Source organism: Lathyrus oleraceus, chromosome 1 (genome assembly GCF_024323335.1).
Source record: "Lathyrus oleraceus cultivar Zhongwan6 chromosome 1, CAAS_Psat_ZW6_1.0, whole genome shotgun sequence".
Classification (NCBI taxonomy): Eukaryota; Viridiplantae; Streptophyta; class Magnoliopsida; order Fabales; family Fabaceae; genus Lathyrus; species Lathyrus oleraceus.
The window spans coordinates 462,043,327-462,059,463 of record NC_066579.1 but is presented as its reverse complement, the minus strand read 5'-3'; the positions used below and the strand labels follow the sequence as shown (position 1 = coordinate 462,059,463).

General features: G+C 36.3%; 1 non-coding gene across 1 annotated transcript; it reads right to left on the bottom strand.

The window, feature by feature from the left end:
• Window positions 1-6,093: 6,093 nt before the first annotated feature.
• On the bottom strand, window positions 6,094-6,200 carry LOC127117009 (small nucleolar RNA R71). The gene has a single exon (XR_007801773.1). It is a non-coding gene; the product is annotated as a small nucleolar RNA R71 (small nucleolar RNA).
• Between the last annotated feature and the right edge of the window lie 9,937 nt (window positions 6,201-16,137).

Below are 16,137 nucleotides of genomic sequence, written 5' to 3'. Positions count from 1 at the left end.
TATCAGAGCATGACCCTCTAACCACACTAGACTTCAAGCACTAGCTTCTATTCGACTCACTGCTCGTTACCTGAAAAATATAGCTGTAAGGGTGAGTTCCTCAATCGATATAACAAATATTATAATTTATCATGTTATGTTAAGTAATTCTACACGTTAATCACCCTAATTATATCATGCATTAGGCAACGGCACAGTCAACTCAATTATCATATTCAAACACAACGTAAAGGCAACTCAATAACAACATAAAATGCAACTCAATGAGACTCGACTCTTCATGCATGTGGTACCATTTGGAGTAAAACTCCCAACTTAAAATCATTGCCAGTTTAGTGGGCATCAAGGCATAAGCCTTCAACTTTCAACTTAAAATTTTGCCAATCCAGGCCAACGTGGTGTGAGCAAAAGCCCCATAATTTTGCCAATCCAGGCCAACGTGGTGTGAGCAAAAGCTCCATAATTTTGCCAGTCCAGGCCAACGTGGTGTGAGCAAAAGCCCCGACTTAATGCATATGAATGTATATGTCATGTACGACTTAAAAGTTCAACAACATAATAACAACAGCCACATAACAGCTTTCCAACAAAACAACTCATAATCAACTTTGGCTCTTCAGCCTACAACTCAGTAATTCTCAACAAAGCAACTTAGAATCAACGTTGGCTCATCAGCCTACAACTTAATAATTTCAACAAGGCAACTTAAAAATCAACTTTTCAACATTATTGCATCAACATTTCACAACCATAAACCTAATAAATTCATTCATCACAATTAACTATGATAGGCCAGCTACCAATTGCATTCACAACATAAAATCAACTATTTTTCCATACTGCAAAGACTCTGCTCAACTGGAGGGAGTCGGCGCAAAGGCCCCTTGCGTCGACGCATGGGGTCGACGCTTAACTCACGGGTCGGCGCCAAAATGCCTTGCGTCGACGCATGCAGTCGGCGCATGCCCCACGGGTCAGCGCACGCCGACCCTATGGTCGACCGCTCGCGCGCAGACTCAGTTTTTCTGAGTTATCCCAAAGTTCTGTTAGCTTCACGCAGATCAGGTTTTCCGGCCGCTTCTGCATCTAAACCCTTTCTCAGAAAACCTAATTTGTCTCTAATTTAGTAGTGCCGAATCAAGTTTTTAATCGGGATTCGTGCCATAGTCTAACATTTACGACCCACACAGCTATCAATTCAATTTGCAGTTTTTAACACGGTTTATCCAACGTCAATTTCAGCATATACAGTCCCAATTAGGGTTAAATCAACGGCTTATCACTACCCATGACATGTTAATCTATAATACCCATTAACCGACGATAAACCCCCCTTACCTGAGATAATCCGGCAATTCTCTAAGCTTTAGCTTTTCCGTTCCTCAACCGTGCTTTCGGCTCTTTGCCCTTTTTCCTCTTCTCTGCAGCTTCTCTGAGTTTCACGTGAAATTTCTTTGTTAAGAATGAAACCCTTTTCTTTATTCCCACTTATATATATATTCCAATTATTATTATTCCAAAATAATAATAATAATAATAATAATAATAATAATCCAATAATCCAATTTATTTAATTAAATTAATAATTATATTATCAACTTAATTAAATAATTCTTTTTTTTCTTTATTTGGGGTGTTACAAAGATGGGTTAAATGTTCTAAGGTCCTCAGCTTCTCAAACCCAATTAGAAATAGTAATGCCTAACCATAAATACTTGTGTGACATTTCCAAATCCAAAGGAGTCTCTACTGAGCAGATGGATCTCAAGCCAACTTGTTAAGGACTACTCCACACAAGTCGAACATGACTATACCATCCTCCTATCTTAATTGCACTCAAGTTCGGGTTAGAACTTATCTCACCACTCAGAGATCACCAAGCACAGCAAGCAGAGTATATCACACATACATATATACAAACATCACATATATACAAATATATTCACACAAAAAGTAGGCTAAACCCATTGGAGACTACTCCCCAACAGAGTCGCCACTTAATTTATGTAGCGGGAAATTCATGATCATCAAGTTATTGACAAGCTAGAAATCAAATAACAAGAGTCGCCACCGCACTTTTATTGTTTCCAAGGGAAAAAGGAAAAAGTACGAACAAAACCCAAAAAGTAAGAAGTTTTCAAACAAAAACTAATAAAAAATAGAGATCACAGGTAAGGGGGTTGGTTACGCAGAGGGAATGTGTTAGCACCCAAAGTATCCTAGGTACTTCTAGGGAGCCCTTTTTGTATGCATATGTATTTTGTACAAAGTGATGTTTACAAACAAATAGAATGGAGGGATGAGAAAAGAATTCATTAATTATATTTTTGTGTTTGACAAGACCTTCGGTCTTGTGCCTACATACCAACATAAAAATGAGGGATCAAAACCTCGTAGTTCGTGATACAAATTTCAAAGTGGATGCATTGATTTTAAGAAAAATTAAGTTGGAAAGGCACAAAGGCCTAAAATGGTTTGAATGAGTTAGTTCTTTTTGGCTTTTTTGAAAGTTTAAGTCAAGTATAGTTAAATTTATTTACAAGTTTGATTTAAGAAAATAAGTTTGAAAATGCAATGGCATAAGGCCAAAGTTTCTATCTTTTTTTTGCAAAAGTGGTCAAAGTTTAGAACAAAAATAGTTCTCACAAAGAAAATTTTGAAAAGGGAGGAAGAGATTTTGAAATTAAAGAAATGGGGAGAAGATGAAGAGACTACCCTATGCATAAAATTTAAAAGTTTAGAGTTGAAAAGATCTGACCAAGTGGGTAGAAATCCAATAGACAAAAATTGTCAATAGAAACCCATAATTTCCTTGGACTTTTAGAAACAAGCAACACACAAATGCACAATCATATTATCTTGAAGAGTAAGGCATCAAATAAACACGGTCTCATCCAAGCTTATCCATTTCATGATCTTCTTCAAAATAGCCCATGCACCAGATGAATTCCACAAGTCACAGGTTTAAAATAACAGCTTCACAATGATCATGTTGCAAATGAATCTTAGAGAGATCTTCAAAGATGTATCAGATGAATTTCAAATTGCAAGCACTTGATTCTTCAACAAGTTGGCATTGGCCAAGTCCTTTAGCTTAGGAAGGTTGTCTAGATTCTAAGTCCATTTGTCTAATATCAAGCCAACAATCCACTCAAAAAGTTTTTTAGGGTTTTTTGTTATTATTATGTACATTAATGGTCAAAGACCACACAAACAAGCAAAGTATATACAAACAAAATATATCACACAATATGGTCCAAATGGATAAAGTGAAAATTACATTAACATAAACAATTAGAATGATATGAACAATGGAAAATGAAATAAAGTGCTAAAAGTAAATTGCATTAAAGTAAAAGCTTGAAATTAAAAGTTAGTAGTTAGTAGATTAGAAGTTAGTTTTGTTTTGCTTTTGCTTTTCAAGACATTCTTTGGAGAACACTCAACCCACTTATCACAAGCATGAATCCTTGAACCAAAACATATTCCAAAGGAAGGAAAGAAGGCCAAGTTTCCACACAATACCATGAAACATGGGAGACTTACAATCTCACTAACTAGAATACTTATGCCTTTTATGTCACAAATTTAGTGCTATGTTAAACAATCGTAATTGGACTTATGTAGAAGTCACAACTATTTGAGGTCGGGTCATAGAATTTTGGTGTTAATGCATGTTAGAGACATAGTATAATGGACTATGCTCATGAAACATACCACACACAAAAAAGAATATGCAAAAGGTGTGACTTAATCTCATCCATACTCATGTTAATTTTTCAATCAACTAGCATTAGGACTTTGAGATGTCATAGGCCAAATGGAATGAAAGAATTAAGAAGAGGAATAAGATGAAGTGGGAAAGGGATGAATGAAATCACAAATTGGTCAAAGGAGGACTTTTACCAAATTAATATCATTCATTCATTTTGGGAGATGGAATGTACATTCCATCAATCCCCTAAATCCAATGATATTAATTTGACAAAGTCAAATCAATCTTGACCAATGCCCAACAACAACAAGCAAACTCAAACAAGTCAATACAAGTGGTCAACAAAAATAATTGGCATTTATTTAATTAAAAATAATAAAATAGTGCATTTAAATCAAATATGTTTTGTCCAATTCCTAAAATCTCATCAAAACACCAAAGAAATCGCCATGAGATTTATCATAGGTCAAACAAGGTCAAAGGACCTTGGAGAAAAAATTTCATAATTTTTGGACATTTAAAAATATTTTTAAACAATTAAAAACAAATTCAAAATCAATTAATTCATGAAAAATATTAATAATGATCCAAAAAATAATTTTAATTCAGAATATGAAAGAGAAAAATATTTGAATTTTTTTGGTGAAAGTCCCATATTTTTTGGATCAATAGTGAATTTAATATGAATTATTGAAAATAATGCAATTAAAATAAAAATTCAGAAAATAAAAAATACGTGGACCACTTGATCTCCCTCATTAATTGAGGTGGCAGATCAAGTGGCCAAGAGCGCGCTATCCACCGTAGACCTTAGTCAACGCGTGGCAACTTACGGTTTATTATTTTTCACGCATTTGGGATTCAATTGTAAGAGGTATTCATTGCCAAAGCCTGCTGGAATTATTTAATCGAAGATTGAAGATTCAATTCTCGTTCTTAAATTACCATCCAGGTTTATTATTATGTACTGTTTTATTTATTTATGCCTTATTGTATGTTTAATTCCCCAATTGGCATGTCTGCCACCGGATATATGTCCGGCTAAACCCTTAGGGATCTGTATGTAAAGACCGTCGAAATGACGGGATTCAATAAATAATTCGTGTTAGTTTTTATAAAACTTATTTTTCCGGTTTTAGTTTCTTATTTTAATCAAACTGTTTTTCGTACGAGAGTACAAAACAAACTAAGGTTACGGTCAATAAAAACGAGAGTTTGAGATTTTAACCAGATAGCTGAAACTAGGCATTGATCCTAAATACAGCGAGAGCGCTTTAAGATTAATTAGACTTTATCTATATTCAAAAAGTACTTTTAAATTCAAAATGAGACCGCGAGAGCCAAGCATTCTGGTTTAGGAGTATGGTCGAAGTCAACAAAACGAGAGTGTGAGGCTAAGTCCTTTCTATAAATAATTTCTACTGAAGAATATTTTAACTAATAAGATTACACCAACTATCTATCGAATCCCCGAGGTTTGATGTATTACATACCGATATCCCCTATATCTTATATCTTTATCTTTATTCTATTCTATAGTTATTTCTCTTCATCCCTCCAATCTTAGAACAATCATTTGCCTTAGATTTACATAGTAACCTCAGACGATGATACGTTCGATTATTAGTCCTTGTGGGTTCGATAATCTTTAAAACTACGCGATAGGACTGTGCAGTTGCAGTCACGATTCACATAGAATTACCAAATTCGCGATCAAGTTTTTGGCGTCGTTGTCGGGGACTAATTTAGTCGATATCGTAACTCTAGTGTTACCTAGTATATACTAAGGCGACAATTCTTTTTCCCTTTCTACATCTGTCGAGTGTATGCCAAGTACTCGCTCTCAAGGCGAGAAATTAAAGCTACAACTCGACGAACCCGAGCGTTACCTTAGGTTGGAACGCCGTATACGAGACTTGATATGGGAACATCGTATCAAGCTAAATCTTCCTGACCTTAACATTCCTACTTCTGCATCATTTGTTCAACCAGAGATGGCAGAACATGTGCAAAATCGTCCTCTTAAGTATTATGCAATCCCTTCACAAGATGAACCTCATAACAACATCGTTGCCCCTACAATCGAAGCCAACAATTTCGAACTAAAACCCTTACTGTTGTCATCCGTACAACAAAACTAGTTTTCAGGTAGTCCCACGGAGGACCCGAACATACACTTGTCAATATTTTCGCAATATGCAGACATAGTGAAAGCAAATGGTGTCAGCTCAGAAGCTATAAGACTCCATCTTTTTCCATTTTCATTAAGAGATAGAGCTAGATCTTGGATCCAGTCACTACCATCCAACTCTGTCACTACGTGGAACAGGTTGAAGAAAGTCTTCTTAGCCCGATATTTCCCACATAGCAAGACGGCTATGCTAAGAGCCCAAATAAATGGGTTTAAACAAAAGGATAATGAATCACTTTTTGAAGCTTGGGAGAGATACAAAGACATGATGAGGCTATGCCCACATCACGGTCTAGAAGAATGACTGATAATTCACACCTTTTATAACAGTCTCTTGTACAATACAAGATTGAAAATAGACGCCGCCGCAGGTGGTGCATTGATGGATAAACCATACAACGAGGCCTATCAACTCATTAAAAGTATGACCCAAAATCATTACCAATGGGGAAGCGAAAGAACCTCTGTAGAAAAACCTCAACCGAAGGGCGACATGTACGAATTAAGCAGTCTTGACCATGTCAACGCCAAGGTAGATGCCCTGACTCAGAAGATAGACAACTTGACCATAACACCAGCAACCACCGTGGCTGCCGTAGCACCAAACTGTGAGATATGCGGAGTCCAAGGGCATACTTCCCCAGAATGTCAACTCTTGACAGGAACTTCCACAAACCAGGTGAACTATGCTCAAGGAAACCTCTACTCAAATACCTATAACCCAGGTTAGAAGAACCATCCTAACTTCTTATACAAAAACAATAATGCATTGTATACACCTAATCAAGCACCTGCCATACCACCAGGATATCAAAAAATTGCCACAAATACTCAAAATGCTCCTAGGAAATCAAACTTAGAAATAATGATGGAAAACTTTATAGCTACCCAAGCTCAAACAAATAAGGATTTCTTAAATCAAAACATACACACTAGTGAGCAAATCAAGCAGTTAGCAAACAAGGTAGACGCATTAGCTACCCATAACAAAATGTTGGAAACACAAATCTCACAAGTGGCTCAACAACAAGCACCTACCGCTGCTCTTGCAGGCACATTTCCTGGACAACCGCAACCAAACGCAAAAGGTCACGCAAATGCTATCATACTACGAAGTGGGATAGAACTAGACGGACCGACCCTAGAACTCAAAACCCATCCATGCATCAAGACCCAGGTAAGGTAACTGAGAAGGAAGACGAACAAGAGGAAGATAAAAACGAAGAGGCCGTAGAGAAAGAAGAACCTTATGTGCCTCCACCACCATATAAACCCCCTATCCCTTATTCTCAAAGACTTTTTAAATCTAAAAGTGTAGGGCAATTTAAAAAGTTCGTAGAGCTTCTAAAACAATTGAATATCACAATACCCTTTACAGAAGCCATAACTCAGATGCCCTCATATGCTAAGTTTCTCAAAGAAATCTTATCTAACAAGAAGAAGATAGAGGATAACGAAACCGTTACACTTACTGCTAAGTGTAGCGCCATAATACAAAACAATATGCCTCCTAACCTGAAAGACCCAGGTAGTTTCTCCATACCCTGCATAATCGGAAAGTTTGTCATCGACAAAGCACTATGCAACTTAGGAGCTAGTATTAGTTTAATGCCCTTATCCATATGCGAAAGGCTAAAAATGGGAGGACTAAGACCTACGAGGATGTCTGTACAACTTGTAGATCGTTCCGTTAAATTTCCCGTAGTTATGCTAGAAAATGTTCCGGTGCACATAGGACAATTCTATGTTCCTACAGATTTTATAATCATGGATATAAAAGAGGATTCCAACATCCCTATCATATTAGGAAGACCATTCCTAGCTACAGCCGGAGCTATCATAGATGTTAAGAAAGGCAAGTTAACCTTTGAGGTTGGTGAGGAAAAAGTCGAATTCATTTTGACGCAATTCCTAAAGGCACCAGCTATAGACGACACATGTTGTCTACTAGATGTCATCGACGAATGCATAAGAGAGATGGAGAATAAACAAACATCATACTCCGAAATACTTAAAATTCTAAGGCCTCCTACTTTTGAAGATGAAAAATTAAGTAAGGAATACCGAGATGACAACCTAAGTGAATGCTTAGCACTAACGCTTGATCATATGCCTTGCCCAAAGAAACCAACCCTAGAACTTAAGATGTTACCCAAAAATCTAAGGTACGAATTCCTAGACACTGAACTTGAGCGACCTGTAATCGTAAATGAAGACTTAGGGCAGATAGAGACCGAAAAGCTTCTACACGTTTTGAGAAAATACCCAACTGCTTTAGGCTACAATATCTCAAATCTAAAAGGAATAAGCCCTTCCATATGCATGCATCGCATAATGCTAGAGGAAAACAGTAAGACCTCTAGAGAACATCAAAGAAGGATAAATCCCATTATGAGTGATGTGGTAAAGAAAGAAGTGTAAAAGTTGTTAGAAGCAGGTACTATCTACCCGATATCCGATAGTCAATGGGTCAGCCCAGTACATGTCGTACCAAAGAAGAGAGGCGTCACAGTTGTTAACAATGAAAAAGGATAATCTATAGCACAAATATTGGTTACTGGAAGTAGAATGTGTATTGATTATAGAAAATTAAACAAAGTCACTCAGGAGGATTATTTTCCTTTACCTTTTATCGATCAAATGCTTGAAAGATTGCTAAGCATTCTCACTTCTGCTACCTAGACGGTTACTCGGGATTTTTCCAAATTCCTATTCATCCCGACGACCAAGAGAAAATGACCTTCACATGCCCCTATGGTACATTCGCCTACCAACGAATGCCATTCGGACCGTGTAACGCTCCTGCAACATTCCAAAGATACATGATGGCAATTTTCATAGATTTCATAGATGACATCATGGAAGTCTTCATGGACGATTTCTCTGTATGCGGACAGAGCTTTGAAGGTTGCTTATCAAATCTTGAAATGGTACTAAAAATATGCGTAAAAGTGAACGTAGTGCTAAACTAGGAAAAATGCCATTTCATGGTCCGACAAGGAATCGTGCTCGGACACATAGTATCCAACAAGGGGATTGAAGTCGACAAGGCCAAAATAGAAGTTATAGAAAACCTCCAGCCTCCGAAAACCGTAAGATAAATACGAAGTTTCTTAGGACACACCGGTTTCTACCAGCGATTCATTAAAGATTTCTCAAAATTCACAAAACCACTGACTGGTTTATTGATGAAAGACGTCGAATTCATCTTCGACAATAAATGCCTGGCGGCGTTTGAACAACTGAAAACATCTCTTATTACCGGGAAACTGATATCACATGTCAAGACAACACGTGTGACAACTTGTGATAACTCTAAGTTTTACTAAAATTGATGCCAACACATAGAACCAACAAACTCCCCCTTTGGCAAATTTTGGCTAAAACATACATCAGATCATACGTTTCACAAGAAATCAATCACAATATCAGTTCAGTAGCAGAAGTAAACATACAAACAATACTAGCAAAAATAGCAACTAGTAAACACACAGGCACTTGTGCTCAGAGCACGCCACCTCCCTCTTCAGCTAGCACCAATCTGCTTTACACAGACATAACACTTCCCTCTTTTCTCCCTCTTTGTATCAAACATCCAACATCATATCCAACATCATCTATAACATCATCTATAGCTATAACTACTTCTCCCCCTTTTTATCCAAAAGAGACCAAAGAGACAAAATAAATGTTTATTCAGTCAAAAATCCAGAATGTCAAAAGTTAAGGGTTACAGAACCAAGTACATAAATAGCTTTAAACAAGCTGAGATACAAACATCAAAACAGCAGAACATAACTGCCAAAATCCAGAAAATCCATCAACACAGAAATAAAAATCATCACATCAATGGGGGGCAAATTCAAAGGAGCTAATCAGAGGAGCTTGAGCTTGAAGCTTCATCAGCATCAGAAACAAAATTGCCACTTGTCTCATCATTAGTTGCAGACCTCTCACTAGAGGTGTGGGCTTCAACTTCCTTAGCATGTTCAATATTCTCACCTTCAGCTTGTTCCAAGTTTGCAATCAGGGCTCCCAACGATTTCTTCCTAGCTGTTGCTACCCTTATCCCTTCACCCAGCTCTTTACACGTCTCTTTCAGCTCAGCAATAAGTCCAACTTTTGAGGCTGACTTTTTCATAGCAGATGTCATGACAATGTCTTCGACATGACTGCCTTCAAACAGTTTATAATGCACTGACAAAGCAGGTTTTCTTCTACTTGGTAGGTCATTAGTACTCAGAATCCCAAGGTGTTGACTCGGGATAATCCCACAAATCATAGAGGGAAAGGCTATAGGATGTTTCACTGCATTAGTAGATGCATGCTTGACAATTTGTTCAAACATAAATCTACCATAGTCAAATTTTAGTTTGGTTCCAACAACAAAGATAAATCTTCCAAGGGTATTAGAAATTGTGGAAATGTGGTTGGTAGGCACTCAATTTGCATATCCTTTTTTATGCAATATAGCATACTTCATAGTCAGCTTCCCAACAGGAAGATGCTTTTTAATAGGCCACCCTTTCACATGCCTTGCTGTAATTTCTCTACAGACCTCATTGTCTGTAGCTTCCAATTCACCTGCACCCTCTACTCTTCTTCCCAGAAAATTGTTAATGACAGTGGGAGAAAATGTGATACACTTACCTCTCACAAATACTTTTCAAAAGTCCTTGTTGTTCTTATCAGCAATATCTTCCGGAATATTGACAACGAATTCCTTAACCAATCCCTCAGAGCACTGAGATAACCCAGTCACAGTCTTCATTAACCCAACATTCTTTATTAGGTCCATGACCTCTTTGACTGCAACAACATCCTTCCCTAACTCTCTCTCTACAGCCACCCTTCTTTGAATCACAAATTTCCATTTGGCAGCTCCATCTTCAAGATGGAAAGAGATATTATCCAAATGCAAAACAGAAACTTTCCCAGGGGACTTCTTCACAGTGGTCCTCTTTACAGGGGAGATGTCAGTGACATCTTCCTCAACATCTTCTTCAGACTCAGAAACTTCTCTAACCTTCCTCTTCTTCACATTAACCTTGCACCAAGATTTGGAAGGACCAACACAAGCAGTCTTCTTAGCAGTTTTAGCTAACATCATTTCAGCCACAGATCTTCCTTTTCTAGTCTTCATACGCTTAGCCACACTAGGCTGTAAGTCTTGAAGTAAGCTATCCTCTTGATCATCAGACTTATCATCCTCTAGATCAATCATATTGTTTGCAGCATCATGCTTCTCAGAATGGGAAGCATTGGCAGTTATAAATATCATAGATTTTCCTTTACCAGACACAGTTTTCCCTAGAGAGCACAAACCTTCAGCAACCATGTCCTTCTCAAATCTAGAGGAATCGTCAAGGGCTTCGTCTGGAATAACAGATAGAGGGACCACATCCAAAATCTCACCATCGTGAATGTCCATGGAAGGAGTGTTATCCCTGTGAGTAAGCTTAGTAGTTTTTGAACCAGATGGAGTTTGATGTTGTGACATCTTGACGTTTCTGTGGAAAAATTTCGGTTGCCCTAGCAGAGGAGTTTGAGGAAGAAGCAAGGAGTTGGAAAAGTTGGAGTAGGTAGTGAGGTTGCATGTGAAAAGGTAATAGATGGTATTTCCAAGACTAGGTGATGATTTACCAAAAAGGGGGCGCTTTATTTTAAGAAAGTAAACAATAATTTGATTACCTTTTCCACTCCATATTAATTGCTACAAATTTTCATAAATGCAAATCCCTAATTTCCCTCTTAGGAATTCAAATTGATTTGCATCCAAGGCCTTTATAAAAATATCAACTAATTGCATTTCGATAGCAACATGCTCTAGGGCTACAATTTTATTCTCCACGAGTTCTCTAATAAAATGGTGACGGATATCAATATGTTTTGTCCTACTGTGCTGAATAGGATTCTTAGAAATGTTTATAGCACTCAGGTTGTCACAGTACAATGTCATGACATCTTGCGTGACATTGTATTCAGTCAACATTTGTTTCATCCACACCAGTTGAGAGAAACTACTTCCAGCTGCTATGTATTCAGCTTCAGCAGTAGACAGAGACACACAATTTTGTTTCTTACTAAACCATGATATTAAATTGTTCCCCAAGAAGAAGCATCCTCCTGATGTGCTTTTCCTATCATCAACACTTCCAGCCCAATCAGCATCAAAATATCCAGACAGCACAAATTCAGATCCATGAGTGTATAGCATCCCATAGTCACTAGTTCCATTGACATATTTCAGGATCCTCTTCACTTGGTTTATGTGACTCACCTTTGGTTCAGCTTGATATCTAGCACATACACCTACAGCAAAAGCAATGTCAGGTCTGCTTGCTGTGAGATATAGCAGACTCCATATCATGCTTCTGTAGAGACTTTGATCCACACTGACACCATTTTCATCTTTATATGTCGGCTCATTCGATGTATGTGTCGACTCATACAGGTGACACATCAAACAGACGTTACATGCTTTAAAAATCACCTGCATGTGTCGACTCATAACTCGTATGTGTGGACTCATTGAAGAATTATTATTCTACGTGTCGACCTGCAATGCTCTATGTGCCGCATAAAACAGAATGCTACATCCTTTAAAAATGATCCACATGTGTCTACTCATAGCATGTATATGTCGACACATAAACCTATTTTTCATATAAAACCTAGTTTTTGATGCATGAAACCTTTTCTAAACCATTCCTAATTTACCTAATACTAAGATGCATATTTATACTCAGAGAATACCGTCCAATATATATAAATGCTAAATTGTCCTAGTTTTGACATCATACAAAACAATTCTAATAGAAAGGTGCACTCATAACAATGAAATAAGTTCATTTTCAGATGAATATCACACAAACAAGGCATTGATGACATCACATCATTCACGAGATGAAGAACATGAGGTTAATGATTTTGAAATTGATGATAGACTTTCATATGATGAATTACAAAATGTTTTTCATGAATTACATGAAGAATTTTTGAAACTTTGTAGACAATGTTCAAATCAAAAGAAAACTATTTTAAAACTAGAAAGCATGGCTAACGACACAAAAGTGGAATTATAAAAAGTCAAAAATTCTACATGCAATAAATGTCAAGATCATGAATCTAAAATTGTTGAATTAAACCAAGTGATCAAGAAATATAAAAAAGGTCAAATTGGTGTAGGAAATGTGTTCAGTAGTTAAAGATATTCAAGTAATAAATGTAGACTTGGATTTCCTAATTTTGATAAACCTAGTACAAGTCAAACTATCTTTGTAAAGACTACTAGAAAATTCAACAATAAGGAATTAGAGAAAGTACATGTTGTAAATCATCATAAATAGAAATAGGGGTGTACGCGGGTTGGGTTGGACCGGGTTTGGTCTAACCCGTTACCCAACCCGTTCAAACTTCAATGGGTTGGGTCCAATGTCTAACCCGTAATTTCATTGTCAAAACCGACCCGAACCGACTCGTTCATTAACGGGTTAGGTTGGATTCGCGAATTGTGTTTCAAATGAAAAATATATCTTTTATGATTCTTTTTGTCGGTTTAAAAAATGTAACACAACTCAATACAATCATACTCTTCTATTACACTCAAATTCAATGAAATACATCATATAATATCTAATAAAATTTATCAACACGACATAACACTTTATAATAGTATAAAATTAAACAAGACACGTTATTTCCATAAAATACATAAGTTAGAAATGATACAAAAGAAAATAAGAAACAACATTTAATCATAGAATTACGTAAACTCATTAGTTTAGTAGTAGTATTGGTGGAGATAAAAAATTGGAAAAATTATGGTTATTAGTGAGATATTAATTTTATATTTTTATTTAAAATAATAATAAAAATAATAAGAAATTACTAAAATCGCATCAATGGGTTGGATCAACGGGTCTGCGAGTTGCAAAATTCAACCCTGATACCCGAACCAAAATTATACGGGTTGTTATGGGTTGGATTGGATATACCCGTAAATGAATGAGTTTGGGTAATTTATGGATTGAGTTGGGTTGATTCACCGGGTTCGTGGGTCGACCCACACCCATGAACACCCCTAGATAGAAATAACTTTTATGTCAATATAACGAATCATGTTTTTAGACCTACTTGTTTTTATTGTAATGCAAAAGGTCATACTTCATACCTAAAAAACTATGGTATTCCTTATGGTATTCCGTATCATTGCATTTCTAGAAGTATTTGGTGCATTATAAATAGAAAGATTTCTGATTTCAAAATCACCTTCTCCAAGAACAATTTTCATTTGTTTCAAGTGTCAGTATTATTCTAACAGAGAAACTTTTTCCTGCATAATTTGCATTCACATGTGAATTTTTTTAGTGAAAACACTTGAGCACTTAAATGTTTATATCATATTGATTTGTTTATTGAAGGAGAAGATTGAATTTTCATTATATCAGAAAAGAAACAAAGCTCTCAATATTATCAAGCCTAGTATAAGACTTATACATACTCATTTTTATCAGTTTGTTGTAATTTATTCACCAAGTGTGTGGTAATTTTTGTCTGTAAGAAAATGGTTATTCTTTCTACAGGTTTTTGAAAATAGGAAGGGTTGTCTTTCTATTTGTTGAAAAAGTCATTTGAATCGGGGTGATTCAAACTCCACCATAGTTGTTAGTGTTGTTGGAAATCAAGGAAGTGATTTGCTTCTTTGTTATTGTTAGAAGATTTTAAGAGAAGTCTTAGTGGTAGGCTTGTACTGCTACACCACGTATGACATACATCTAGAAAATACATTCTACACATTTTTAATTGGTACTGATACAACAAAAGTTCCTAACGACATCACTATATATATACACACACACACACACACACACACACACACACAAACACACACATACATGTCCAAAATAAAAAAACAGCTATGGCACATGTTATACAATGGTGCCTAATCAAAAACTAAGATCTATGTATAATATCCTTATTACATATAATTAACAGTGGAAGATCACGAAAGTCTTAAAAACACCATCATACAAGCTCATCATTGCCTCTAACCTACAAAGAACCACGTGAAAAGCAACAATAATAATGGAGTGTGACAATAATCTCAATGAATTCCCCTATCTTATGGATCCACTCGGCTCTAAAGGGATCTCTTATTGATTCTTAGCTTAAGCCAATCAACTTCATCCTATTTGTGTATATTACACAATTAAACAAGTACATAAGCATCTAACGGAATTCACGATTCGTATGGAAAATACACAACATGAGTTCACATAAACTCAAAGAGTCATTATTCGGAAGCACGAAATATCATTCCCCGACCAGACTTAAGTCTAGGGCAATGATCGGTTCAGGTTTGTTCGTATGATTCAACTTTCTTGTAGATTTTGGTTCTTTATGGGACTCAAACTCACTTCAAGAACTATCGGTCGTATGTGACTCGAACCCACTTAGAGTATCTTTCACCGTATATGACTCAAACCCACTTAGGCGTCCACCTCTCATCCATGGATCCAATCCATAGTTGGGACTCAAACCCATTGTAAGGAATGAATCATGGGTGCCCATCCCAATTATAATTTACATAAGTATCTCATTTTGGATATGAACAATCAAGAGAAATTTCTGAATATATGACTAGTCAAAACAATCACCACGCGATTATTCTCATTAAACACTATGTAACCATATCACAATCACCATGGTTGATATCACAATTACCATATTAATCATAGTCACAATATACAATGTGTTTCCATACAGGCTGGTTCAATTCAAAATCTGATCATCATTAACCATTCATGTCATCTGACACTTTTGGTAAATGGAACGATCCATCTCTAGCAACTACTCGTTCATGGATGCACACTGAGGCACCTCTTATATTCGATAATTCCAAGCTAAGTACCATAACCTAAGTTATCTTTCTAATTAATTCAACTAGTCACAAACCTAGATTTATCCTCACTTTTCATCATAGGTTTTAACCAATTATTATGCATTCAACACAAACAACATTTCATGGCATTGTTCATAACATAAGCATAAGAGTTCATCGTTAATCATCAATCGTTAATAAACATACATTCATGATTTTACTTCATTAAAGGATATATCATTGAATTCGCTTGCAAACGGATCCGACCGCGTCTCATTTTTAGTTACGAAACTCAAGATATGTTATTTTCGATATTGTTGAATTTCTCATATCAGCAGATTTCGCTAA